This window comes from Drosophila eugracilis, unplaced genomic scaffold (genome assembly GCF_018153835.1).
Source record: "Drosophila eugracilis isolate 14026-0451.02 unplaced genomic scaffold, ASM1815383v1 contig_106, whole genome shotgun sequence".
Lineage (NCBI taxonomy): Eukaryota > Metazoa > Arthropoda > Insecta > Diptera > Drosophilidae > Drosophila > Drosophila eugracilis.
Genome location: NW_024571831.1, coordinates 30,582 through 57,456, shown reverse-complemented (window position 1 = coordinate 57,456; position 26,875 = coordinate 30,582). Strand labels below are relative to the sequence as shown.

At 42.5% G+C, this 26,875-nt stretch overlaps 1 pseudogene; it reads right to left on the bottom strand.

Moving 5' to 3' along the window:
- Positions 1–7,908: 7,908 nt before the first annotated feature.
- On the bottom strand, positions 7,909–9,572 carry LOC108117774 (annotated as a pseudogene).
- Positions 9,573–26,875: the final 17,303 nt, after the last annotated feature.

Genomic DNA, 26,875 nt, shown 5'->3' with positions numbered 1-26,875 from the left:
CCAAATGGCAGTCGCGTGAAGCGATATGAGCCGTTGTTGGTTGAGAATGACGTTATATTTCTTGATTTTTCTTCAAGCTCTATTTGATGAAAACCTGACATAAGGTCAAGGCATGAAAAGTATTTAGCTCTACCTAATTGATCGAGTATGTCGTCAATCCTAGGTAGGGGAAATTTATCGGACAGAAGTTTTTTATTAATTTGACGATAGTCTATTACTAATCTCCATTTTTTATCATTTGAACCTGGGAGTGATTTCTTTGGTACTAACAGAAGTGGGCTATTGTATTCAGATACAGACTCTTCAACTATATTGTCTTTAATAAGTTTATCCACTTGGTTCTTTATTTCGTCCTGATGACTGTGCGGTATTCTGTAATTTTTTATGTACACTGGTTCTTTATCTTTAAGTCTTAAATGTTGTTAGTAAAAATTATTAGTTGTGATTGATTCGGTTTCCAGTCCGAATATATCACTACATTTGGAACATATGTCAGTGAGCTCTGATTTGAATTGCGTAGGAAAGTTTTTTTTAATTTGGATATGACTTCATCTGTTCTAGAACCTTTGCTTGGTTGAATTATCTCGTAATTCGAAAGCGGTATGTATGTTTTTTATATCTATTAATTGGTCGGTACTGCGTTGTAGTATTCAGTAAACGGACAAATGTATTATTGGATGTTGCTACTGTATTCGCTACATAAATACCAGATACTATTTCTTGATTTGGAATTAAGATATCTTCTGGTAAGTTTATATCTAATTTACGGACAACTTCAGATCTTGCTGGTAATACTATTAAATTATTACCAGAACTGAACTTTATTGGAACGTTTATTGGGTATTTTAAGTTATTTGGTCTTATTATGAACCAATCATTTGCTGGTTCGCAAGCTAATTTGCAATTAAACGTTTTTATGAAGTCAACTCCTATAATTCCGTCGCATGGTATTGCGAAATTTTTTGAAACTAAACGGAAATTGTGCGGAATTATATACTTGTCAGTTTGCAATTCAATTCGAACTAAACCATTGGACTTAATTACTCCTTGTCCAATGCCTTGTATATCTATTGTTCTATCTTGCTGGATGTTTTCAAAAGTATCGGAATTCTCTTTTAGTAATGAAATGTCTTCTCCTGTATCTAGGAGAAATGTAAGATTATTATTTGTGGCGGAATTTTTGAATACTACAAACATATTAAGACTCAAGTTTACTGTGTGTACTTTTTTAGTTAATTTTGTGTACCTAAAGGTTCCTGGTAGTTTTCCGAACTACCTTGGGTGACACGTACATTATAGGGGTTATTATTTTGGCCGTGGCTTTGATTACCGCGTCCTCTATAATTTCCTCTATACTGGCCTCTGCCTCTATTGTTATTATTATAACGACGATTACTGTTGCTTTGGGTATTTATTCTACCTCGGTAGTTTCCCCGGCTACCTCTATAATAGGGTCGTTGACCACTGAAGTATAGAACAGTATTAGGTTGTCCTGTTGCATCTGTGCAACTATTGACAAACTTAGTCGTTGCCTGGTCTAGAGTGCTGAATGTACCAGCCTCCATTATGTATTTAACTTTTTCTATAGAGCAGTTTTTAATAATTGCACTGACAGCATGCTCTGTGCTGTATTTAGTGGCTGTTTCGGAGGATAGCCCATCGTCGATGTAGGCTCCTTCTAGGGCCTTTGCCAGCTTCTCTACATCTTGGACATATTGATTGGCGGTTTTTTTGCTTTTGCTGAAGGTTCATTAGTTTTGCAGTGATCCCTGATACTGAATCACCTTTTATTTTACTTTTTAATTTACCAATTATGTCAACAATAGTTGATTCTGTGGTAATGAACTTTCTTGTATGGCCTTTCAATTTTGTCTTAATTAGGTTAATGGCATTTCATGTGGGCGTTTTAGTGAATCAATTAGATTTAATACGTCTATGAAACTTGTCAGATTTTCTGCCTTTCCATCAAACTCTGGCAGCAGAGATGAGGCAATCTTTTGGTATTCTACTTGTGACATAGCCATGTTTACGATTTTTCCAGATATTGATTCTGACTCAGATTCGGATACCTCAGGAAAATGTATTACCGCTGGTATCGTGAGATCCTGTAGATCTTCTTCTTTAATCTGATGTTCTGAATCGCTTGCGATTTCTGTATCGCTTACAGCTCCTATATCTGTACTTGTATCTTCTTCGATTACTGCTGGTGTGTTCAGTATCGAAGGTATTGTAATTTCTAGTAAGTATTTTGCCTTTATATTCTGAAGGTTATTTTTCAACCTTTGTAAAAATCACCAATGGTGTGAGTTTAACTTTTCTCTATTGTCGTGTATCAATGAACGTGCTTGGTTGAAACAAGAGACTAGCGTTGTTGCGTGTTTATTTAGTGTTACGCTAGATACGCTTCTATTTTGTGTTAAGCATTTATAGGACTTATCGAACTGTGTTTTAATATCAACTAATCTTGCGTTTAAATTATTCCATTCCATTGCAATTCATAATGGAAAATAATGAAATAGTTCTTCGCCTCTTTAGTTTAGTTTTGTGTTTAGTTATATATATAAAATTTTTTTTAACTGTCTCTTTATCTATACATTTTAATGGTACCACACAGATACATTACATTACAACAAATTAGGAAATGGAACTATATTTTTCATAAAATTGTCATTTATTTAGCTTAATTATGTAAAATCCTTTTTTTTTTTTAATTTAATTTTTTTTTTTAATTTTATTCAAGTCATTTGCTTGGCTTTGGTATCTTTTCTTGATACATTTATTGTGGTATCTATATACTTCATACAATAGATTTGCCACATTTATTATGAATATTACTACAATTAATACAGTTATAAATTTAAGATCAGCGTTATCAATTTTTACTTTGTTGATAACATTGGCTGTAGAGTCTACAGTTTTAACGTCTACGATGCCCATGTTGGCAAAATTTTCTGGAAATTCTAATTGTATGTCTTTACATTTAGTTTTTTTATACATGTTTTCCTGCCTACTGTTTCGAATAGCTTTTCGGGCCAAACGGCTTACCGGTCGACTCAATTGTCGTCAGGCATTACAAATATATATATATAATAATTTAAAAATTAATGTTGCGCACTCTTTAGTGCTGTCGGTCAGTTCACCCTTGGTGTTTCCAATCGTTGGTACAAGGGGCGGCCTGCCTCTCGTACTTCTTGATCCCTTTCGTTGATACAAGAGGCGGTCTGCCTCTCGTACTTTCTTCTTGTTCCAATCGTTGGTACAAGAGGCGGTCTGCCTCTCGTACTTTCTTCTTGTTCCAGTCGTTGTCACAAGGGGCGGTCTGCCTCTCGTGATTGATTATTTATTATTGATTTATGTTGCGATATCTATTCCTTTGCCTGGCATGTGCTCAAGCAATGCGGGCTGTAGAGCGGTCCTTCGCAGTCCGGTGGACATTCGAGTTTCCTTTTTGGTATATCTTTGGGTCAGAATTTTTGCCGTTCGAAGTCATTCCAATTGATGCCATTGCCCCTGCTGCAATTGTTGTTGTTTCTGCTGCAGTTGCTGTTGCTGGTCATCTCACAGGCTGATGATTTTTATTTTCTTTTTTTTTGTTGTTGTCCGGGCCTTTTGGACTCAGGCGGCGCCGGTGCTGGTCATTGCACAGACTGATTTTTCCAATTCAAAGAAATAATAAAATGTGACGATCGTTTCATGATTAGTTTTCCGACCCCTATCCGTTATTTGAGAATATTGAATGTATTCCTGACCCTAATTAGGAGGATTAGAAACGTCTTAAGGGGTTGAATTTTCTCAAAACACACTGTCAATTTCTATATGTGTAAGCTTCTTTCTACGTGTGTGCGTGTGCATGGTGGAGTGGGAATCCCAGATGTGTGTGAAGAGGGTCGGATACTTATCACGGTATGAAGAACCGATATACGTTCATGGACGCAACATAATAAAATTGTCAAGTATAAGAAAATTTTTCAAGTTGTTTATTCAACACAGTCTAGATAGTTTTCATTCCAGTCTTCGTTTCTTAACGCGAAATTGGTAACCAAGACTCCGATGTGGTGGTCATCGAAGATTCGGAGCCAAACTGGATAATGTCTCTAGACGAAGAAGACACAATATACAGGAATCTGAGGGAAGTATTCGTCCCCTCTCAACATCTTCTCAAACGTTTCCACAAGAGTTGGAATCACTTAAACGAAAAGATTTCCCATTTGGAGATGAAAGAATGGATGTTTTCGAAAATGCGTTTTTTGAATGAAAACTTTCAATGTGCTCAAAGTTTTGATATTGTTGACCCGGAAGAAATTGTTTTAAATGACTTAGGAAGACTTAGAAAATCATAAAGATGAAGAGGATGAGTTTTTAATTAATGTTGATGTTTTGAAGAGGGCATTAATGTATGCCACCTGCTTCTAGATATGTTTTAAAATTTTTATTTATACAAAAACTGCGGTGCCGTGAACGGTGCGAAAGAAAAGGCCAAAACATTTTTAGTGATTTATTTTATCAGCGCTGCGACTGCGTGTTGACAGCGATAGAGAACAAAATGTAATGGGACGAGCCAAGCAATCACCGACTCGCGAGCGCTTATCTCGCCTTGTACCATAGATAAAAGAGATAATTCAGCATACATTGATGCTGAACCAATTGTAAACCATAATTCTGGTAGAAGCTGGATGACTGCTTCCGACAGTTTCCAATAGCTTATATATTTAAGTAAAAATTGAATAAAAAAAAAATAAAATAAAAAATATTTAAAATTCGAATATAAAAATGTTTCGCTCCCATATTAACAGAAGTAAATAAAACAAATATTTTCTTTAACAAAAGAATGTGTTTATTTTGTTATATCTTTGTTTCAGTGTTTCTTATCTTTGTGTCTTGTTTTTTGTTTTCAATATATGATGAAATCTTTTATTATTTCTCTGAAAGTATTTATCTGAGGTTTTCTTTCTTTCCTGACAATCAATCTTGTAACGGTCCTGCTTCGGGGTGCCTGGGACGGTTCACCGGATACCAGCAGTTCGTTCCAGCATTTAGTTTGATGTCAGGCGTGGTTGCTAGAAAAGAAGGTTCCACCCAGAGTAAGGACGCAGCTGGTTCGGTTAAGTTAGATTATATCTCAGTTGTTTATTTCATTTCTAGGGTTACAGAGTTAGTTCACAAGGTTCGGCTGGTCGTCGCCGGGCGGTCTGCGGGGCCAGGAGGGAGAGCTTCCGAGGGAGGGTAGTCGGGTGTGCGATGCTCCGTAGGGTGCCGAGGGGGAGGCCGTGTGGGAACAGGGCCAGACCGTCTGGGCGATCCGCTAGCTAAAGAAAGAAGAGACAAAAATGGAAACGAGAGAATGGGTGACGGCCCGAGGGCCGGTTACGCGAGCGAGTGTGAATGTAATGAGGAGAAGATTATGGAGTTGGTATGATAAAAAATGACTAGAAACCCAGTGGGTCTCGGGTGAGAGATGACACGAGGCCCTTTGGGTCCGACGTGTGAGCGATGCAAAACCCCGGTAGGGCTGTTGCTAGAGATGATGCGAGGCCCTTGGGGTCCGTCGCGTAAGAACTGCAAAGTCCCTGTAGGACTCTTGCGAGAGAGGACGCGAGGCCCTTGAGGTCCGACGCGTAAGAAATGCAAAGTCCCTGTGGGACCCTTGCGAGAGATGACTCGAGGCCCTTAAGGTCCGACGCGAACTAGACACAAAGTCCCTATGGGACTCTTACGAGAGATGACGCGAGGCCCTTGAGGTCCGACGCGTAAGAGATGCAAAATCCCTGTGGGACTCTTGCGAGAGATGACGCGAGGCCCTGAAGGTCCGACGCGTAAGAGACGCAAAATCCCTGTGGGACTCTTGCGAGAGATGACGCGAGGCCCTTGAGGTCCGACGCGTAAGAGATGCAAAATCCCTGTGGGACTCTTGCGAGAGATGACGCGAGGCCCTGAAGGTCCGACGCGTAAGAGACGCAAAATCCCTGTGGGACTCTTGCGAGAGACAACGCGAGGCCCTGAAGGTCCGACGCGTAAGAGACGCAAAATCCCTGTGGGACTCTTGCGAAAGATGACGCGAGGCCCTGAAGGTCCGACGCGTAAGAGACGCAAAATCCCTGTGGGACTCTTGCGAGAGATGACGCGAGGCCCTGAAGGTCCGACGCGTAAGAGACGCAAAATCCCTGTGGGACTCTTGCGAGAGATGACGCGAGGCCCTGACGGTCCGACGCGTAAGAGACGCAAAGCCGGGTAAGGCTGTTGCGACAGTGCCTGGCAGTGATCCCGTGGATCTGCTGCGGCAAGCATCGGCGAATGGCCGATGGCAGTGCTCCCTCGGTATGACCGAGGTCGAATTTATTAGATTTAGCCTGAGGCTAAAGCTGACCCTAAAAGTGACTAGTGCTGGTGAGGGGGCCCAACTGCGGGAGAGGGCTGATCTTACCTGGGTGAGATCCACCGCACAAGCGACTCTTCCCAGAAACTGGTCCTCCTTATATACCCGGTGGTTGCCGCCAGTGTGCCCGTTCCCGAAAATCCCTTTCTGTAGTGTGACCGTTCGACCCGGTGGTGTGACCGATCGTGGTTCACTAAGGCGCGCCCGCGCATTCAAATTCAAATCTTATTTATTTAATAAATCAACAGCGACTATTTCAGTGTCTTTTTTCTCCTTACAACTATGAACAAATTATCCTAGATACTTCATTATTTGACTCTATGGCTATTCCTAATTCTTATATATTATTCTCTTTTTTATGCGCCCCGGGCGTCATAATCTCTGATAAGTTTATATAGTCTGAAGTACTTTTGTATTCATTTTTTTTCTCTTTATTTTTTCTAGATTATGAAACATATTCATAATATTTGCTGCTTCCCTATCGTTCTCCAATTTTTTTGACAACCACAAGTGTGGTGAGAAGATTTGCACACCCTGCCCCTGTTCGACTTGCATTTTTATACCAGTTACTCGTAGAGTAAAAGGGTATACTAGATTCGTTGAAAAGTATGTAACAGGTAGAAGGAAGCGTTTCCGACGATTGAGCCATGTCCGTCCGTTTACCCGTCTGTCCGTATGAACGCTGAGATAAATAGTTGAGATTAACCGTGAACTTGCAGTGCAAGTTTATTAAAGCATCCAGCCACGCCCACTCTAACGACCACAAATCGCAAAAAACTAAAATCGCTGAAATCTCAGGAACTATTAGAGCTAGAAAGTTGAAATTTCGAATGTATAATTTTTAGATTCAAGCGCATCTTTTAGTAGTATCTATCTGGCCACACCCACACATACGCACACAAGTCTCAAAAGACGGGTTTCGCATTTTCTAGAAAAGCTGATATCGGTAACTATAAGAGATAGAAAGTTTGGATTAAGCATGTAGGTTTTTATGATGCTCCAAATGCAAATTCATTTCTTTTGTCTGCAAAACACACAACAGCGACCAACGAAAAATTTTTATTTCCACTTTTCTTCGGGAACGTATTGCTAGACTGAATATTTTTGATCATGGAAGCCTTAGGCGACCATCTGCTGGTATCGCCTATCCAGAGCTGTCTTATATTCGCTCTTCCCACTTTCCCTTCGTTTCTGCAACGTCTTTGGATATTATTAAATGGGTGAGGATGGCTTTCGTTATACATTTGTCATCCCCAATAAACAGCAGTGATAAACAGCTCTGGCTTCAAATTTTTATTTCGAGTTCAAATCTAAGAAGTACAGCTTAACAAAAAAAAACCTTCGAGGTACAGCAGTTCTACAAAGTAACAGAAAGCGCATGGGAACTGATATAGGCAAAACAAACTAGAAACTGCTGAAAAACATGCCGCTGCTCATCCGTCTTTGGCTTTGGTTGCTTGGACCAACATTCTCCCCCCGTTGAAGGCTGGTCTTCAACAAAGTCCTTGAGGGGCAGCAGACACAGCCTAGACACCTCACGCCTTGTCGTTCCACCAGTTTTCTTTAGTACGGCAACACGGATCAGTTTTTGAAGAACGATAGAACTTGTACGTGGTCGAAAGACCGCCCTCGTTGATAAAAAGCTGCCAGCCCCCAATGGCCCCCTCATCGTTGCCATTATTGTTCGCTTATGCTTCTCGAACTTGCCCTTGGGATCAATATTCTTGTTCTCCGCATTTCCTTTTGCACTAGCTGGTAAATATTATTCCTTGTCGTAGGCAGCGATTTCCAAATCGAGTGAGACATCGATGTCCTGGTACTCCTGCAGTTGATGGGTCATCTCTTCGAGCAGTCGAATAAGCTCCTTCTCGAACTGAGCCACCTCTTGGTGGCTGTCAATGCCAACACGAGTCGAGCGCAACTCTCCGATGGACTTGTGCGTAGAGTTGGATGTGCGTGCAGCGGCCTCTTGCAGACGACGGACTTTATCCTCGTATAGCGACTAGATAATTCGCATCTGCTCCGCATACTGGGTGCGCAGCTCCTGTAGCGACTGTTTCTTTTTATTTCTCGCGACTCCCGTTGCTTAACGTGCAACCCACCTCCCTCCCAACCGACCGAGGGGCGCTGCCGTCTATCGTAATATGTGCTAAGTGGTTTAGTAAGACAATTTTTACGTTAGTAGGAGAAGTATTGGATGTAATGTGGTAGAGGGTATTGTAACTCGAGCATATTACCCTAAATCGCATAAAATTTCAACTTTGCATGATAGTCGAAGCTGAGGCGTCCGTCGATTTCGCTTTTCTCTGTCTGTCTGATGCGGTGCGACTCATTGATCTCCTGTGAGTGGATCTGATCTTTGAATGTCAACCCCTCACATAGGCTCTAAATGGTATTTTTTAAGTCGAGGCACGACAGTGTCTCCTGCTCTAGAGCCTTCCGCGTGTCCTCGAACTGCTGGCGCAGACGATCGAACTCCTTGGTCATATCGATCAGTTCATTAGTTATCTTCTTTATCAGTTATCTTCTTCCGATCGGCATTGGCCACGGTGAATTTGCTCAGCTCATTGAAACGCGACTCGTACATGCGGGCATTACCCTCAGCAGTGCTGCACACATTGGTTTTCTTGTCCAGATGGTTCTTCAGCTCCTCGTTCTCCCCCCACAGACGCTTGCTATTGATCTCTCCCTGGTCGTATCATCCAAAAGACGACGCGTCTCCAGCAGCTCAGCCTCGAAACCGTTCTTGATATCGGTCGTCTCGTGGGTGATCGTGTCCCTGGTGGTCTGCACATCGATGCTCAGAAAGGAATTCTAAGTTACCCACACGGTTAATATAGGTGGCCAGACGAGCGTTCAGGTTCTGCTGCTCAGCCTTCTTAGCCACGAGAGATTGGCATGTGGAGCTCAGGGGGCTGTAGACCGCTGGTGAAGCGGCCACACGAGGATTCCTTGGGGAGCACCCATCTCCAGAAACTACCCATCCAAAGCGCGTATTCTGCACAAGAGGTAGACCGTCTCCTAGTTGAATTTGCCCATCTGAGAGCAGATCAAAAAACAGGCAGGCTCCAATCTTCAAATTCACCCCTGCGCTCTGTGGAAGTTCCACATTGGCAGGTACCTTCCAGCTGGAAACTTGAATATTCTGACCAGGTCGATGCTCTGCGATATGAGACGCCTCAATGCAGACGGAATACATGCATAGGCGAGACAAACATTTACCAATGCTCCATCCGTAGTGAATTCAGTGTCTCCAATGCCAGTCACCGCTACAGAGCGATAAAGCTGAAGTTGGCCAGCCGCGATGTGATGAGATGAACTAGAGAGCAGGGAAGGAAGTCTCCTGATCGGCCACGAACGTGAATGTTGGCGGTTGGCCAGAACACTGCTTCAGCGTGGAGATCCTGGGTCACAAACGCGTTAGCTAGCGGAGCCTGAGAAGTCGAACCGACAGCCTCATTGGCAGGATCCACGCCGGAAGGCAATTGATCGCACAGATGTAAGGCATTTCGCGGATGAAATGTGCAGACTTGAGGCAAATGAAGCAGAGGGCAAGACGATGGACTTCATCGTATAGATGTTAAACTGGCAAGGAGAGAAAACTTGTGCAGGAAGGCACACCATGTGCCTGGATGGGCACATGGGTCGCAACGCCAGCTTCATTGGCAGGATCCACGCCGGAGGCAATTGATTGCACGGATGTAACTGGGCATGATGTCGGCGATTGCACGTTGGGCAACCGGAAGATGATCAACCGCGGGCGAAATGTCCAGACTTGAGGCAAATGAAGCAGAGGGCAAGTCGACGGACTTAATCGTATCGTTGTTAAACTGGCAAGGCGAGAAAACTTGGGCAGGAAGGCACAGCATGTGACAGGGCATACGGAGCCGGCATCTAAAAGTTTATTGGCGTTTTTGACTCCATTATTTTGATCGTTTAGATTACTATCATTGTCAGTTTAAAAAGTTTCAATTGATTTAACACCTCTTTTTAAATGATTCGATCGCTCTTATTAGAAAAATTTCCAAACTTGACATGATGATTATAAATAAAAATCTCTCTTGTGTTTAATATATATATTTTAATTAAACTATTATTTTCTCCTCTCGAAGTTCCTCTATAATTGAAAAATCCAGCTGATCGCTCTCGCAATTCGGGACGATGCGTGGGATCGCGAGAACGAAAGCGGGAAGAGGGTAAAGGCAGTCGTCTTCGGCAAGCGAGAGAAGACGCACGTCGCACCTAACGCGGGACGCCCTCTTAAAATGACCCTTTGTTAGTCAAATACAAGGCGACACAACTATACATGGTGGCCCATGAGGTGACCTGCAATCGCAAACATAATCGAAAATTCTTAATTTATCTTAAATGATTTCTTAAATGAGCGCCGTAAGATCGCAACTGCGTTAAGTTAACAAGTCGGTTCTGCATACCGCGAAAAGTGAAGAAGAAAGACAGACGCAGCTACGGACGTTTTCTTCGCTTTTTTTGGGCTGGATTCTTGTGCATAACCAAGACTACAAGCCGGCGGTTTCGCGAATCACGGAAGAGGAGAACTTCGATTTATAGGCATAAGACGACAGTTTTTTGAACTTTGGAGACGATCGTTGATCTTCGCTTTGTCTTGGGATGGATTCTGGTATAAATAACTGAGTAAGTAGACAAGTTGTGTGCGAAATAAAATTTACTGAGTTTTTCTATTAAAGTATTATTTGGGGTGGTGTTGCGCGCGACGTTCGGTTTCACACTGGTCAACATGAATGCCGGATCGGATGCTCCTATTTTGGAGCAGTTGGTTAACTTGCAGGCGAATCGATTTCAGTCCGTGAAATCCCTTTTGCAAAATTTTAAAAAGGATTTGCAATCGAGTAGAAAAAACGGCTGGAACAAGTTGAGGAGTTACGAAGGGGAGACGGATTCAGTGATCGTGAACCTGGAAGGATTTTCTGTGTCGGCCTATGCCACGAAGGATTTCCAGTCGGAGTTCGAGTAGCGGTACATGGATGCCTATTGCGCTTTCGCGGAGGAGTTGGACAATCTTGCACCAAAGGCTTGTGCGCCTCCGCCGCCAGTGACTGAGGGCGCCGATGCGGAAGTGCGGCTGAACATGATGTCTGTTCCAAAGTTCTCCGGCGCGTGTGTCGATTGGCCAGGCTATTATGATTCCTTCACGAGCCTAATCCACAACAACGACAATCTGAGTAGTGTGCAGAAGTTGCACTTTCTCAAGGAGTCGCTGCCGAGGGATCGCGATAATGTCATCCGTCAGATGCACCTCACGGAACTATTCGGTGGATTGGGAATTGATGATCAAGGGGTACAACAATCCTCGCCTCGATTTCGCCCACCACATGAATGCCATCTACGTGTTGCCTAGGCTACAGAAGGACAACACAGAGTTAACACGGTCGATGTTAAGCACGGTCAATGTTTGTCTGGCTGCATTTGCCGCGTTCAAGCCTTGGACGGGGAATCGCAGCACTGGCTGGCACACTACGTAGCATCGAGGATACCCAAGGAGACCCACAACGCTTGGGAGCACCATCAGGGAAGTTGTTCCACAGTTTCATCTTACAGAGAGTTGGAATCATTTTTAAAGGATCGGCTGGTTATAATGGATACGATTGAGAACCGAAGCTCGTCGTTCGACTCAGCTGCTGGCCCAGGATCTACAGACCCTACCAAACGAGTGCGAGTGCACAGTGCACAGGAGCACGTTTGGCTCCCTAGCGGCTCCTGTTACCACTGCGGCGGCGACCATATCCTGCGTCCTAGCTCAACGTTTTTGGCCCTAGACTGTTACCAGAGGAAGGACATAGTAAGCAGGTCTAAATTATGTATCAGTTGTCTAAGTAAGGCGCATGCCCTTATGCGCTGCACGAGTAATAAAGGCTGTCAAGTTTGTGGTCATCACACATTGTTGCATTTCCCTGTCATAGCCAGTCGCCAAGCGGTGCGCCGACTCCTAGTCATCTGCAGACAGGGAGATCGTATCTCAACAGCGCAGGCAGCCAACGTCAGATCAGAACCTCGGCACATCTTACGGATGCTATTCAGCAACGTCATCGGATCTCTCTTTAGGAAATGTCCTCCTCGCCACTGGTCGTATCACCGTGCGGAACCCGGTCAACGGACTGCACGCTGTCATAAACGCCCTGGTCGTTTAAGGATCGGAGGCAACCATTGTCTCGGAGAACGTGGTACAGTCCTTGCATCTGAAACGATCTAGCACCCGAACATCTATTTTTGGGATAGGTCTTGGGGGCGGTCGTCGGTGCACGTATACTGCCAATTTTGAAATCCATAGTAATGTTACGCTGACTTTTCAGTAGACGTTGATTCCGCGTATGTCCTCAATTCGGATAACCAGGATCGGGGGAGATTATAGCTCCGAGCACTCACCTTCGGTGGATCCTATCTGGTTTGGCGGACGGAGTGGGGGAAGCGACCCAGGTACTCTGTCATCAGGTGCTCTTGGACACAGAGGCATTGCTCAAGCGTTTCTGTGGGGTGGAGGCCGCTCCGGACCGTTCTATAACATCGGAGGGGGACCTCTGGTGCGAAGCCTCTTTCAGCCTTTTCAGAAGACACATATTCGTCGATCGGATCGCCGTTACGTGGTACGGTTTCCCTTTACCGATCCAACTATAGTTCTGGAAAGATCTCGATTCCTGCGGAGCATCAGTGCAGCCGGACTCCTTTAAACTGGGACACTACGGATCCTATCAAGGCGTAAGGGATGTATTGGCTCCCGAATAAGGACTGTTTTAAATTTCAGGTCAATTTTGAGATTCCAGCTAGGTTCACCAAACGGATGATTCTATCGAGGAAAGCTGATCATAAAGGAGGTAACCATGGCAAAGAAAGTGCAGGCAGATGGCACTCAGTCGGCGCAGTGGAGTGGGACGACGAGGTTCCTGACGCCCTCGTAGAACTGTGGCGAATATTTCGGGACGGGTTGCTGAGGATCGACGATATAAGCATAGACCGATGGATTCATTATTCCCCTGGATGCATAGTGTCAGCTTAGCCTCACGCGTTCTGCGACAGGTCATCGACATCTTATGCGGCCACGGTCTACCTAATGCTCGAGTGTGTGGACGGAGCATGCTATAGCTCACTGTTGGCCTCGAAGTCAAGGGTAACTCCCACAAGGCCCTTGACTATACCTAGAACGGAGCTGAGTAGCGCAGTTTTGGCCGTCAAGTTCGTAAAATGGCTTACTTCGGCTATGGTGCTAAGCGACCTACCCATCGAATCTTTTTACTGGGCGGATGACACAACGCTTTTGCACTGGCTGTTCATTCATCTGGTTCATTCATCGCCCTCGCAATGGAGGCATGTGGCCACGGCTGAGAATCCAGCGCACTGTGCGACAAAGGGACTGTCTCCGGTTGAATTGAAGGGCTTTTGCTTGTGGTGGATACACGCCAGCGGTTCTATATAGTGGCAGGAAGGCAGGCAGTTCGAAGAGTAGTGCGGAAATGTGTCCAGTGTTTCCGGGCAGAGTCCTCCGCTTCGGCTCAGGTCATGGGAGACTTGCCGCTTCAACGAGTGAACCACCCTAGTTGTCCATTCATTGTAACGGGAGTTGACTACACAGGCGCTATAGAGCTCAAGGCAGCACGGTTGCGGGGTACCAGCTTCTACAAGGGGTACATCGCCGTTTTCATTTGCCTTGCAATAAAGTCAGAGCATTTGGAAGCGGTGACAGGCATCACCACGGAGCATTTTTTGCTGGCGCTGGACAGATTCACCGGGAGGACAGGGATGGTTCAGCAACTCTACAGTGACAACGGAACCAACTTTGTGGGGGCGAACAATCTAAAAAAGAAGTTCTACGTTAAGCTTTAAGAAGATTACGATTAGCTAATAGCCCCCGAGCTCGCGTCACAACGGACAACATAGCACTTCAATCCTCCTCAGTCGGCCAATTTCGGCGGGCTGTAGGAGGATAACGTGAAGCCAGTGAAACATCACCTAAAGAGGGTCATTGCGGATCGACGGCTCACCTATGAGGAGTTGGCTACGGTGCTTATAAGCATAGAAGCATGTCTCAAGTCGCGGCCGCTTTACCCTCTCACGCCGGCTCATTTGATTGGTGGCTCGCTGCATGCTCCTCTTGAGTTTCGCCCACAGTCTAAGTCCTTCGCGGAGCATTTCCTGATCCAGCAGGCTTGGACTGGCTAGCACATCTACACCAGTGGCCCAAGTGGTGCCGCGAGGCAGAAGGACTCCAGCTTGACGACCTCGTCATCATCAAGGACGACCGTTTTCCGCCATCGCAATGGCTACTGGGGCGCGTCGTCGAGCTACGAATACGTTGGTTCGGGTTGTTACGCTTAAAACCAAGCAAGGCTGGTTGAAGCGTTCGGTGTCGAAACTTCATCATAAGCGCCCTCACATACACACCCCAATTATAATTAACTTGTTTCTTTCGCACACTTCTTGTTTACATTCTAATACTAGATTTTACCCCACAACCAGGATGGACCGGACAAGCGAAGGTTTCTTATGCTAGGGTTGCATTGGCGGGCGGCATGTTAAGTTTGCTGCTTGTCCCATTTTGCTGGAAACTGGGAGCGGGGAGCGGAGAGCAATAAGCTGATCGCTCTCGCACTAGGGAAGATGCGTGGGAGCGAAAAGGAAAGCGGGAAGAGGGCAAAGGCAGTCGTCTTCGGCAAGCGAGAGAACACGCATGTCGCATCTAACGCGGGACGCCATTAGCATATGTACATATATTAATAAACGTGAATTTTGTGAATTTATCTTTTAGTGTTTTGCATTGCCTGGGAATCTCTCTTACAATGACCCTTTGTTAGTCAAATACAAGGGGACACAACTATACAATGTATAATTTGGTTTTTGATTCCTCCAGATTCCGCCACCACCAACAGGTGCACCATCACCGACTTCAAGTGCTGCACAGTTTGTTGCTGAACCAGCACCTTCATCAGTTTCATCGTTCTTTTTCCCTGCTGGAGAGGATTCTGCTTCATCCTGTTGCAGCATCCTGCTGCCCCCTTACCAACAACCCAATCAGGACCAACTAACACAGAAGATCGAAAATCCGGCGGAGGACTCTTCTTTTTGATCAGTCTCGTACCTACGTGAGTTTTGCAAAATATCACAGGACTCAGCCACTAGGAGGCTACTTGGACATTTCGACAGGAGCCCACGCTCCTTCGACGAACTTGTTTGGGGGCTTAAATTCTCCTGTACACTCGGGAGGTAAATCCTTCGTTCCTGGTACGGCTCCGTCTTTACCCTCAACTGAAGTAGTAGCTCCCACTGCAGTGAGAAGTTTCTTTGTGCCACCTGCTCATTTGCCTGGAACATCATGAAGAACCGTAGCTGAAGGAAGGTAGGAGGTTTCTTTAGTCCTGCACCGACACCAATTGCCCCAGAAGTGCCGCCATCGATTTTTCCTCCAGCAGCAGTTCCACAATTTACTCCGGGAACAGTAACTCTTGCGTCAACTGATTCCCCATTGGGTCCAAACTTTCCTGGTAACCCTGCAGCTTTGCCTCCTTGAAGCCTGCCTCCAAACTCCCCTCCGTTCTTTAATCCAGGAGTAGTTCACCCTGATGCCACAACAGCGCAAACTGCTTTTAGCTTATCTGTATTTTTTATTCTTTTCTCCAGCAACTCTGCCAACTGTCCAGACAGCTTCTAATTCTAATCCCTTTCCAGGAGACCCGCCTGTGGCATCTGTTCTACCGCCAGCTGCTGGTCAGGCATCATATCGCCTTCCAAAGGGGACTTGTCTCTACAAAAGCACTTTGACGGCACAAGAGACAGCGGCTTCTTCTGGATTTGTTTTGCCTTTGTCTCCCACATCTGCACCGGCAGCAATTCTCAACCCATTCGCAGCACATGCTTTAGGATCGTTTAATCCACTAGCCCGGCTAGAGCCTCAAAGTAATCAAGGAGTTCCATTCTTTACACCACCAGTGGGCAATTCGCCAGGACAAATATCTCAACCAAATCAAGGATTTGCTGTTCCGCCTTTGGAAGCCCTGGTGCGAGGAGATCCATTAAAACCAAATAATCTGCTGTTTGAGCCAACATCATCGGACAGTCCTTTTTTTGTCCCACAAGCAAGCGCATAGGCTCCAAGTGAGTCGTCAGGAAGTGACCAACTAGTCGAAAATCAAACGTCAAACCAAGGAATAAAATTATTTGCACCACCACCTTCGGCGGCAGCGGGAATAAATTTTTTACACCCCAACCTCTAAGTGCCGATAGTATAGTTCGAGCCGTCTAGGTCCTTACTGCTCGAGGAACTGCAACACGTCCCATCTACAAACTAGTACTTCTTCCTATAGAGGACAAGGCAACCTCCGCACTTCCACACAATAATGCATTCTGGCCTCATTTGGGTACTTCGTGCTATGGCAGACAAGGCAACCTCCGCTTTTCCAAAATTCTGCCTTCTGTCCTTATTCTTCATAATCCGTTTATAATTGATACTAATTTCGCTTATAATTTTCTTTGTTTTGGCTCCACGTCCTCACAGCGCCCACACTCACCCGATAGCCATCGTGTTGCTGGAATCTGGGACCACCACCTCCGAGACGGCAGCGTTAATCGACCCGTGCCCCTCCGTCAGAACTTTCGACAGCTCACTGGCAGCGGCGTTCAAGTTACCCACGACTGTGAAAGGCGAAAAAGTCTATTCGACGACCATCCGGTCAAGAACAGTCGATTTCCAAATCTATGTGACCCTGAAGATCAGCAGCCATCAGTGACACCATGCGAGCCCAATTCGATGACATCCGGCTTGCCGATGAGAAGTCCCATTTGCCGGTGTCCAGCAAAAATCCGCCCCATTCCGTTTCATCCTCTTTCGGCATTGTTTATTGTTTTTCCAATGCTGCACTTCCACCAGTCAAAATAGGTACCATTGGTAAGAAACCGCCAATTTTGGGTCCATTCTTGGTACTTTCACGTTTTTCTTTGAACCCATTGTCGATTGAACTGAATGTCCAATGGCTTTTGTTTTTTAATGTTTTAGTAGCAGCGTTAATAACAGTGGAAAGATTCGTCAACTTTACTTTTGTCCTTCATTTTCCCTTTACATTTCTTTTTATACCCGTTACTCGTGGAGGACAAGGGTATACTAATTCGTTAAAAAGTATGTAACAGATTGAAGGAAGCGTTTCCGACCGCTTTAAGTATATATATTCTTGATCAGGATCAATAGCGAAAACGATTGAGCCATGTCCGTCTGTCCGTCCGTACGTCCGTCCATCCGTATGAACGCTGAGATCTCAGGAACTATTACAGATACAAAGTTGGGATTAAGCATGAAGATCCTTGAGGTTCCGGAACAGCGCAAGTTTATTTCAGCATCCTGCCACGCCTACTCTAACGCCCACAAATCACGAAAAACCGCTTATATCTCGCGAACTATTAGAGCTAGAAAGTCGAACTTCAGTATGTATAAACTTTGGATGACAGCGCATCGGCCACACGGTTTTCGCATTTTTAAGAAATATCTCGGTAACTATAAGTGATAGAAAGTTCGGACTAAACATGTAGGTTTTATGATGCCCCAAACGGGAATACCCTACCACCCTACCGCTCACAAAACCCGAAAAACCAAATATGTAAAAATCTCGGGAACGAAAAGAGCTAGAAAGTTGGGCTTAGGAATATGTATTTTAGAGATGCCATTGCAACTTCCCACTAACGCCCACAAACTGCGGAAAACTATGGCGTCTATAATAATATTATGAAAGCCTTCGTTTGACCTTGTATAACTTATTTCTGTAAAAATTTATCGATGTACCAAAGATTTTTCATTACTGAACATTATTTCGCTATTTATGAAGGAATGTTAGTTATAGGGCCTCACATGGTTTGTGACGTCACTATCAGTTACTCAACTTGCTTTCTCCGACAATAGGTGGCGCTTGGGAAATTTCGACTCGCAAAATGAATATTTTAAAGTTGTGTAAAACAGTAACGGGTATCTTATAATCACGGCACTCGACTATAGCGTTTCCTCTTGTTTGTTTCTGATATTCCCATTCCAAATTTTTTTTGTTTCCATAATGTTGTGTAATATGCACTAATATTGAATACCCACTGTACCGAGTTCTTAAAGGGTATGCACGGTAACACTTTGTTGCAGTGTTTACATAATTCATGGTCCCGGTCATAAACCCCAAGTGGCTGAATTATGAACCGATCGCTATGGCTTAGGCCACTTGCAGAAAGTGCTAGCGTCGGCATAATTGCATGAACGGACCGCATGTGCATACCCCTCGCGCTCCTCACATAAGAGGGCATATGTTTATTGTAAGTACATAGATAGCCGTCTCTCTGCCGCCGCCTGCGAGCAGCGCATCAACGAGACTTAGCCTTAATTAGACTTAAAAGAATATTGTAAGAAGACAATCAATTCAAGCCTTGGTACCACTGCTGCTCCCTGAAATAAAGAATAAACCAAGTACAACAAAGTTGTTTTATAATTCATGGCGACCGTGACATTGGTCAAAAGGACCTGGACTTGGACCGGGATTTGGATATAACAACGGCGTGAGAAACATCTGGACGTTGGGAGCGGTATTAAGGCTGCTCCAGCAATCAAATAAAGTGTTATAAAAATTTTGAAATAAAACCAAGTGTCCTCACTCTACCACGGATACCACGAGCCTGTCGACCGGGAGAGCTCGAATCTTCGGAATATATATATAACAAGAGGAAACGCTATAGTCGAGTGCCGCGACTATAAGATACCCGTTACTGTTTTACACAATTTTAAAATATTCATTTTGCTAGTTGAAATTACCCAAGCGCCACCTATTGTCGGAGAAAGCATGTCGAGTAACTGATAGTGACGTCACTGCCCATGTGAGGCCTTATAACCTAAATTTATTCATAAGTAGCGAAATAAGGTTCCGATTTCAAAAATCTTTGGTAAATCGATATATATTAACAGAAATAAGTTATACAAGGTCAAACGAAGGCATACATAATATTATTGTAGACGCCACAGTGTTCCGCGATTTGTGGGCGTTAGAGTGGGCGTGGAAGTATGCTGTAATAAACTTGCGCTGTCCCGGGACCTCAAGAATCTTCATGCTTAATCTCATCTTTGTATCTGCTATAGTTCCTGAAATCTCAGCGTTCATACGGATGGACGGACGGACGGACGGACAGACGGACATGGCTCAATCGACTTCGCTATTGATCCTGATCAAGAATATATATATTTTATAGGGTCGGAAACGCTTCCTTCTATCTTTTACATACTTTTCAACGAATCTAGTATACCCTTTTACTTTACGAGTAACGGGTATAAAAATTAAATCTGAGTGAGTAGAGTGTGATGGGTCGGGCTGGTATAAAAAACAAAATACAAAAAAGAATAGCGCACTTGAAGTGGCTATTATATACAAGCATACCACCCACGCCATGGGCCACAGCTGTAAGGCTTCAAAGTGAACTTGACTTTCTGAAGTGAAGTATAAAAAAGCCCAAGACACCAATCACAGCTCACCCAGTTACAAAATGAATAAGCCAAAAAAATACTAAACCTCCATCACCTAAGGAACTACCGAGGAGGAAGACCGCTGCCCAGGGCCACTAAGCAGTGTGCACTGTAAATACACATGCACAGGAAAAAACAACTAGTGTGAGAGGCCATCCGCCCCTGACACCTCCTTGGGAGAAGTTACCTGTGCGAAGCCAGCACCGGCACCGCCGGTGGCATGACCGCCACCTGCGCCTTCGAGGGAGCGTCAGCATAGCCAAGCCGCCGACGACCAGCTGACGCGGACCGGAAGGAGCATCGGAAGAAACATCGCAGCAGAGGAAATAAATATAAATATAAATATAAATATAAATATAAATATAAATATAAATATAAATATAAATATAAATATAAATATAAATATAAATATAAATATAAATATAAATATAAATATAAATATAAATATAAATATAAATATAAATATAAATATAAATATAAATATAAATATAAATATAAATATAAATATAAATATAAATATAAATATAAATATAAATATAAATATAAATATAAATATAAATATATAAAATATAAATATAAATATAAATATAAATATAAATATAAATATAAATATAAATATAAATATAAATATAAATATAAATATAAATATAAATATAAATATAAATATAAATATAAATATAAATATAAATATAAATATAAATATAAATATAAATATAAATATAAATATAAATATAAATATAAATATAAATATAAATATAAATATAAATATAAATATAAATATAAATATAAATATAAATATAAATAAATAAATATAAATATAAATATAAATATAAATATAAATATAAATATAAATATAAATATAAATATAAATATAAATATAAATATAAATATAAATATAAATATAAATATAAATATAAATATAAATATAAATATAAATATAAATATAAATATAAATATAAATATAAATATAAATATAAATATAAATATAAATATAAATATAAATATAAATATAAATATAAATATAAATATAAATATAAATATAAATATAAATATAAATATAAATATAAATATAAATATAAATATAAATATAAATATAAATATAAATATAAATATAAATATAAATATAAATATAAATATAAATATAAATATAAATATAAATATAAATATAAATATAAATATAAATATAAATATAAATATAAATATAAATATAAATATAAATATAAATATCACAGTACAACTTCTACCTCCGGAGAGATAAGTCGTGCCAAAACAGTGTTAAGCCTAGCTTCGCGCAAACCAAAACCGTTATCAGCAAAATCTTGCACAAACAAATATCAACCACAAAGAGAAAATAAAAAACCCAACAACACCAAACACACGAAAACCTATAATACGGGCTCAAGCCCTTCAGCAGCTATCATGACGGAACCACCAGACATTTTCAAAATCTCATCAAAATCGTATCATTCCCAATTAGGCGACCCGAAATTTATAATAATTAAAAGAAAGGACAACGACTCGTTTGAAAAAATATCACCATTTATAATTAAAAAATCCGTGGACTTTGCCTGTGGAGGAGAAGTTGACGGATGCAAAAAACTAAGAGACGGAACATTGTTAATAAAAACTAAAAATGAATTGCAAGCCAGAAAGCTCCTTAAACTTACAAAAATCGCAGAAATGGAAGTGACAACAAGTGAACATAAAACATTGAATTTCTCTAAGGGAGTTATTTATTGTAACGACCTTAGATATATTGACGAAGACACTATCTTACAAGAACTAAAATCACAAAAAGTAAGCGAAGTTAAAAAAATAATGAAACGACAAAACCCCAACCCTAACTCTGATAGCAGCAACACCACTCTAGTTGAAACCGGATTAATCATTATCACATTTGAAACACACAAACTCCCAGAAATATTGCGAATTGGATACGAGACAGTGCGTGTACGAGAGTATATCCCACTTCCCCTTCGATGCAGAAAATGCCTCCGCTTTGGCCACCCAGCACCAATATGCAAAAGCTCCGAAACCTGCACTAATTGCTCAGAAACAAAACACACAAACGACAATGAAACATGCAAAAACGAAAAAAAATGCCTAAACTGCAAAAACAACCCAGAACTTGACCATCAGCACAGCCCAACCGACCGCAAATGCCCCACTTTCATAAAAAACCAAGAACTAACAGCTATTAAAACCACACAAAAAGTTGATCACAAAACTGCCCAACGTATTTACCTCGAACGACACGGATTTCAATCGAGGAACACCTACGCCAAAACACTTGCAAACGCCACAACTCAGAGGACAACTAACCCTCAATCATCGAATGCTAATATAAATACACACACAAACACAACACAACCGCAACATAAAAAATCGAACACCACACCCACATCAGGAACCCAAACTTCTTCATTAAATACGACAGCTACCGGCTTAGTCATAACAACTCTACCATCAGGCCAAACTCTTCAACGACATCACCACCACGATTACGACAAACTAGAAGACATGGATATTGACTGCATCACACACACCAAAAAACCAACCACACCGTACTCGTCACAACTCACAGAAGACTCACTAAAAATAAAAATCTTCCATAAAGATAAGTCTAAAAACCTAACAACTAATCTTAAAGCATCCAAGACTAAGACCAAAGCGCTAAATAAATTCCAACTCACTAACAACAGCGACAGCGAATCCATATAGAACCTTAAACCTTAAACTCAAACCGTTAACACTACCAATTAAGTTAAGTTACAAACTTTCATCTTCTCTAAAATGGCATTAACTATAATTCAATGGAACATTCACGGCTATAGAAACAACTACACAGAACTCCAAATGTTAATTAAATCCCAGAATCCACACATTTTAGCCCTTCAAGAAACCCACATATCAAACCTATCCTCACTCCCCTCCCCAATAAATTATACACTGCACACTAGCGCCAACAACCACAACGGCTTTGGAGGCGCTGCCCTTCTCATCCACAACTCCATCTCCCAAAACCCCATGTCTCTAAACTCCGACTTCGATGCCGTCGGAGTTAACATCCACTCTAAATACAAATTCAACATAATTTCTGCATACATCTCACCTTCAAAAACATTTAACACCAATAACCTCGAAAACACCTTTGCTTCGCACAATCTGCACACACTTGTCCTAGGCGACTTTAATAGCTGGCACCCCTACTGGGGTTCACCTAAACATAATGCCAGAGGGAAAATAATAGCGGACTACCTAGACAAATCAGACTTCATGCTCCTCAACGACAAATCCCCTACCCACTTCTCCACCCACAACACCTTCACTCACATCGACCTATCCTTCGCATCAGCACCATTAGCACCCGAAATCCATTGGGAAGTGTTGGACGACCTATATGGCAGTGACCACTTCCCTATTCTTTTATCCTTGTTTAACAACCCATCCTCTCCCGCCTTCTTATCCAAACCTTCCTTCAAACTTAGGTCCGCAGACTGGGACCTCTTTAAGGAAAAATCCCTCCTCCTCAGCACGTTAACCCATCCCAGCCGCAACGTCAACCGCGAATCAGCGCTTATAAAAAAGATCATCATTCAAAGCGCCCACTTTTCAATCCCCCAAAACACGACTTTCCCCCTCCATCGCACAGTTCCTTGGTGGAACAAGGAACTGACTCTTCTTAAACGGGATAAATCCATCAAATGGAGAATCCTGAAAAGAGAAATTAGTACCTTTAACACCATCGAATACAAAAAAGCAAACGCAACACTCAAAAGGGCCGCCAGGTTAGCAAAAAGAGCTTCTATCCGTAGTTTTACTACGGATATCAATCAGTTTTCTGACCCCACGAAAACGTGGGCAAACATCAAACGACTTTGCGGCATGCACCCACAAAAACACATCCACTGCATTTGCAACCCCATGGAAATTACCGACCAAACTGAAATCGCAAACACATTCGGTAAAACCTGGTCAGAGCAAGCAGACGACAACAACTTTTCACCCCAATTCCGCCTCAATAAACAACTTCTGAATACTGTCCCTACATACCAACCTTCATACCCAGCCCTAGAAATCGAAACGAACATTTCCTATATAGAATTCTCATCCGCACTGAACTCCCTAAGAGGCAACACCCCAGGCCTCGACCGAATTTCCTACTCCATGATCAAAAACCTTCCTATCCCTGTAAAACTCAGAATTGTCAACCACTTCAACAACATCCTCTCCTCACACATCCCCCAATCACTTAAACTTAGCCTCGTCCTTCCCATAGTTAAACCTAACAAACCCAAAACTGAACTCTTGACAAAATTGTGGCCAAGAGGTTGTGGTGGTTCGTTTTAAATAACGATCTCATACACAACAGCCAATTCGGATTCAAAAGAGGCAAATCTGTACTAGACAGTCTGCTCTACGTAGACCACCTAGCGTCCAGATCCATTGCTCTCAAAAAGCATCTGTCAATTCTATCGCTAGACTTTACTAAAGCCTTCGATAGAATTGGTGTACACACGATCTTACACCAGCTGCACGATTGGCACTTAGGCCCAAAAATCACCAACTTCGTCAAGAATTTTATGACTACCAGGAAAATCATCGTCAAGTCTGGGAAATGCCTATCAAGCATATTCCCACTTGACAATGGCATCCCACAAGGCTCACAGATCTCCGTAATCCTATTCCTAATTGCCTACAATTCCCTCTCCAACATCCTATCTATCCCTAAACAAATTAAGTTCTGCGCATACGCTGACGACTTCCACCTCCTTATTCAACACAACAAGCGTAAAAATCCTACATCCAACCTCTCATCCCTTTTTAATCGCATTGACGAATGGTGCCTCCAATCGGGCTCCATTCTCTCTGTAGAAAAATGTCAACTCATCCACATCTGCCGCAAACATAACTGCAAAGCCAAGATAATCTCAGGCGGCACCATTATTCCGAGCACCAACACCCTCAAAATATTAGGCCTCACTATTAACCAGAGATACAATTGGACCTCGCACATCAGCAAGCTGAAATCTGACCTCACAAAACCACTTGGCATTGTCAAGCACCTTTCCTCCCTCAAGTACAACACTAATACAGCAACCCTTGTCCAAATAGTCAAATCTCTGATAGTGACCAAAATTGACTTCTGCCTCCCCATTTATGGCCGCGCGCCCAAATCCCAGCTTAACCGCCTAAAATCCTCCCTTAACTCCGCAATTAGATCAGCACTGGGTGCATTCCGCTCTACGCCATCTAACAACTTACTGGCTGAGTCGGGCATCAGTTCCATCGAACACAAAAGAGACTTCCTTACCGGCAAGCTCTCCAAAACCCTCTCCCTGTCTAAGGATACCCCCCTAAAAACTTTCACAAAACCCCAAAAACGAAACTATAGATATCCCAGTACCATAGACCTTATCCTAAAAATCTGTAACTCCCATTCTATCCCAACCCTCCCAATAAAAAAGTTACCCTCCAAAAAATTCAACATGCTCAACATCATTAAAGCCACAGACACCTCCCTCTCCAAATATAATTAAAACAGTACTCCCCCAATCGTTTTCCAACAACTCTTCCACTCCCTCAAATCATCCTATCCTAATCACAACTTCATCTACACAGATGGCTCCAAAGCCAATGGTATAACAACCTTTAGCATTACAACAGAGCGCGAAACCATAAAAACAGGCCTCCTACCTATCTTCTCCTCGGTACTATCGAGCGAGATTATAGCCATCCAAGAAGCCATAGGCATCTGCGCTAAACTGCCAGGCAAGCACGCCATCTGTACAGACTCCCTTTCCTCAGTTACCGCGATCCTTAACCACGATAACCATTCTCACTATCCTACCCTAGCTCGCAATATGATCACCCAACACTTCCCAAAAATCAAACTTATCTGGATCCCCAGTCACATGGGCATTCCAGGTAACGAGAAAGCAGACTTTGCAGCAAAACGTGCTGCCAATTTCCCCTTAACCTACACCCCTAACCTAAGCCACAGTGATACATCCCACTTCCTAAAATCTCTCCTACATGCAAAACAAACACAACTGCGTACCTCCGTTTGGTATCAAGAAATACTCAAGTTATCAACGTGTACCCAGCCCCTCAAAAACTCCCTCCTAAACAGAAAAGAACAAATCATCATCACCCGCCTCAGACTAGGACACTCATTCTTAACAAACGCCCACTACCTCGACAGAACTAGGAACAACGTGTGCCCATTATGCAACATCTCCCAGATTGACATCCACCATATTATTTGCTCCTGCCCCTCCCTCTCCACGCAAAGATCCTTATTCCTTAATAATCCAGATCCAATCAGCACCATAGCTAACCCCACAGATACAAACTCTTTAAACATCCTCAAATTCCTAAACTACTCCCATATCACCTCCCAAATCTAACTAAATCAAAGTTTTTGTAAATAAAATGTAAATAGTAATCCATAGCATGTATATACTCATAAGCCAAAAATTCACCAGCCATATTCTAACTTAAGCCGAGCTGAAGGCCCTAGCTGCTATTGCTCCTAGCCATTTGTTAGCTCTTAGTTTTAACTAATTGTTAGCCTTAGATAAAAATAAAAATAAAATAAAAATAATTGTATACAAATATAATTTAAAAAAAAATGGCTAAACCAAGCACAATGCCCATGATATAATAGATTGGAATGAATTGTATAAAGAAATAAAAAATATCAAAGCAAATTTTGACAAATCGTATAGGTCACTAACCCAAAATAGACCAATCCAGAACAACACAGTTAGAAAACATGTTGGGATATTAGTAGAGAACCTTAACGAAACGCGAATACTAATACATGTTCACAGGGAGAGATTGAATCAAGACCATTTGTCTCAGGTATCTAAACTTCTGATACGACTACGATCTAATTTAATATCGGTTAAACAAAAATTTAGTTTAGAAATAGTAATACCGAATGTTCTAAACACTCCCATAGCAGTAGACACTGTACCTGACCCAGAATCACCTGA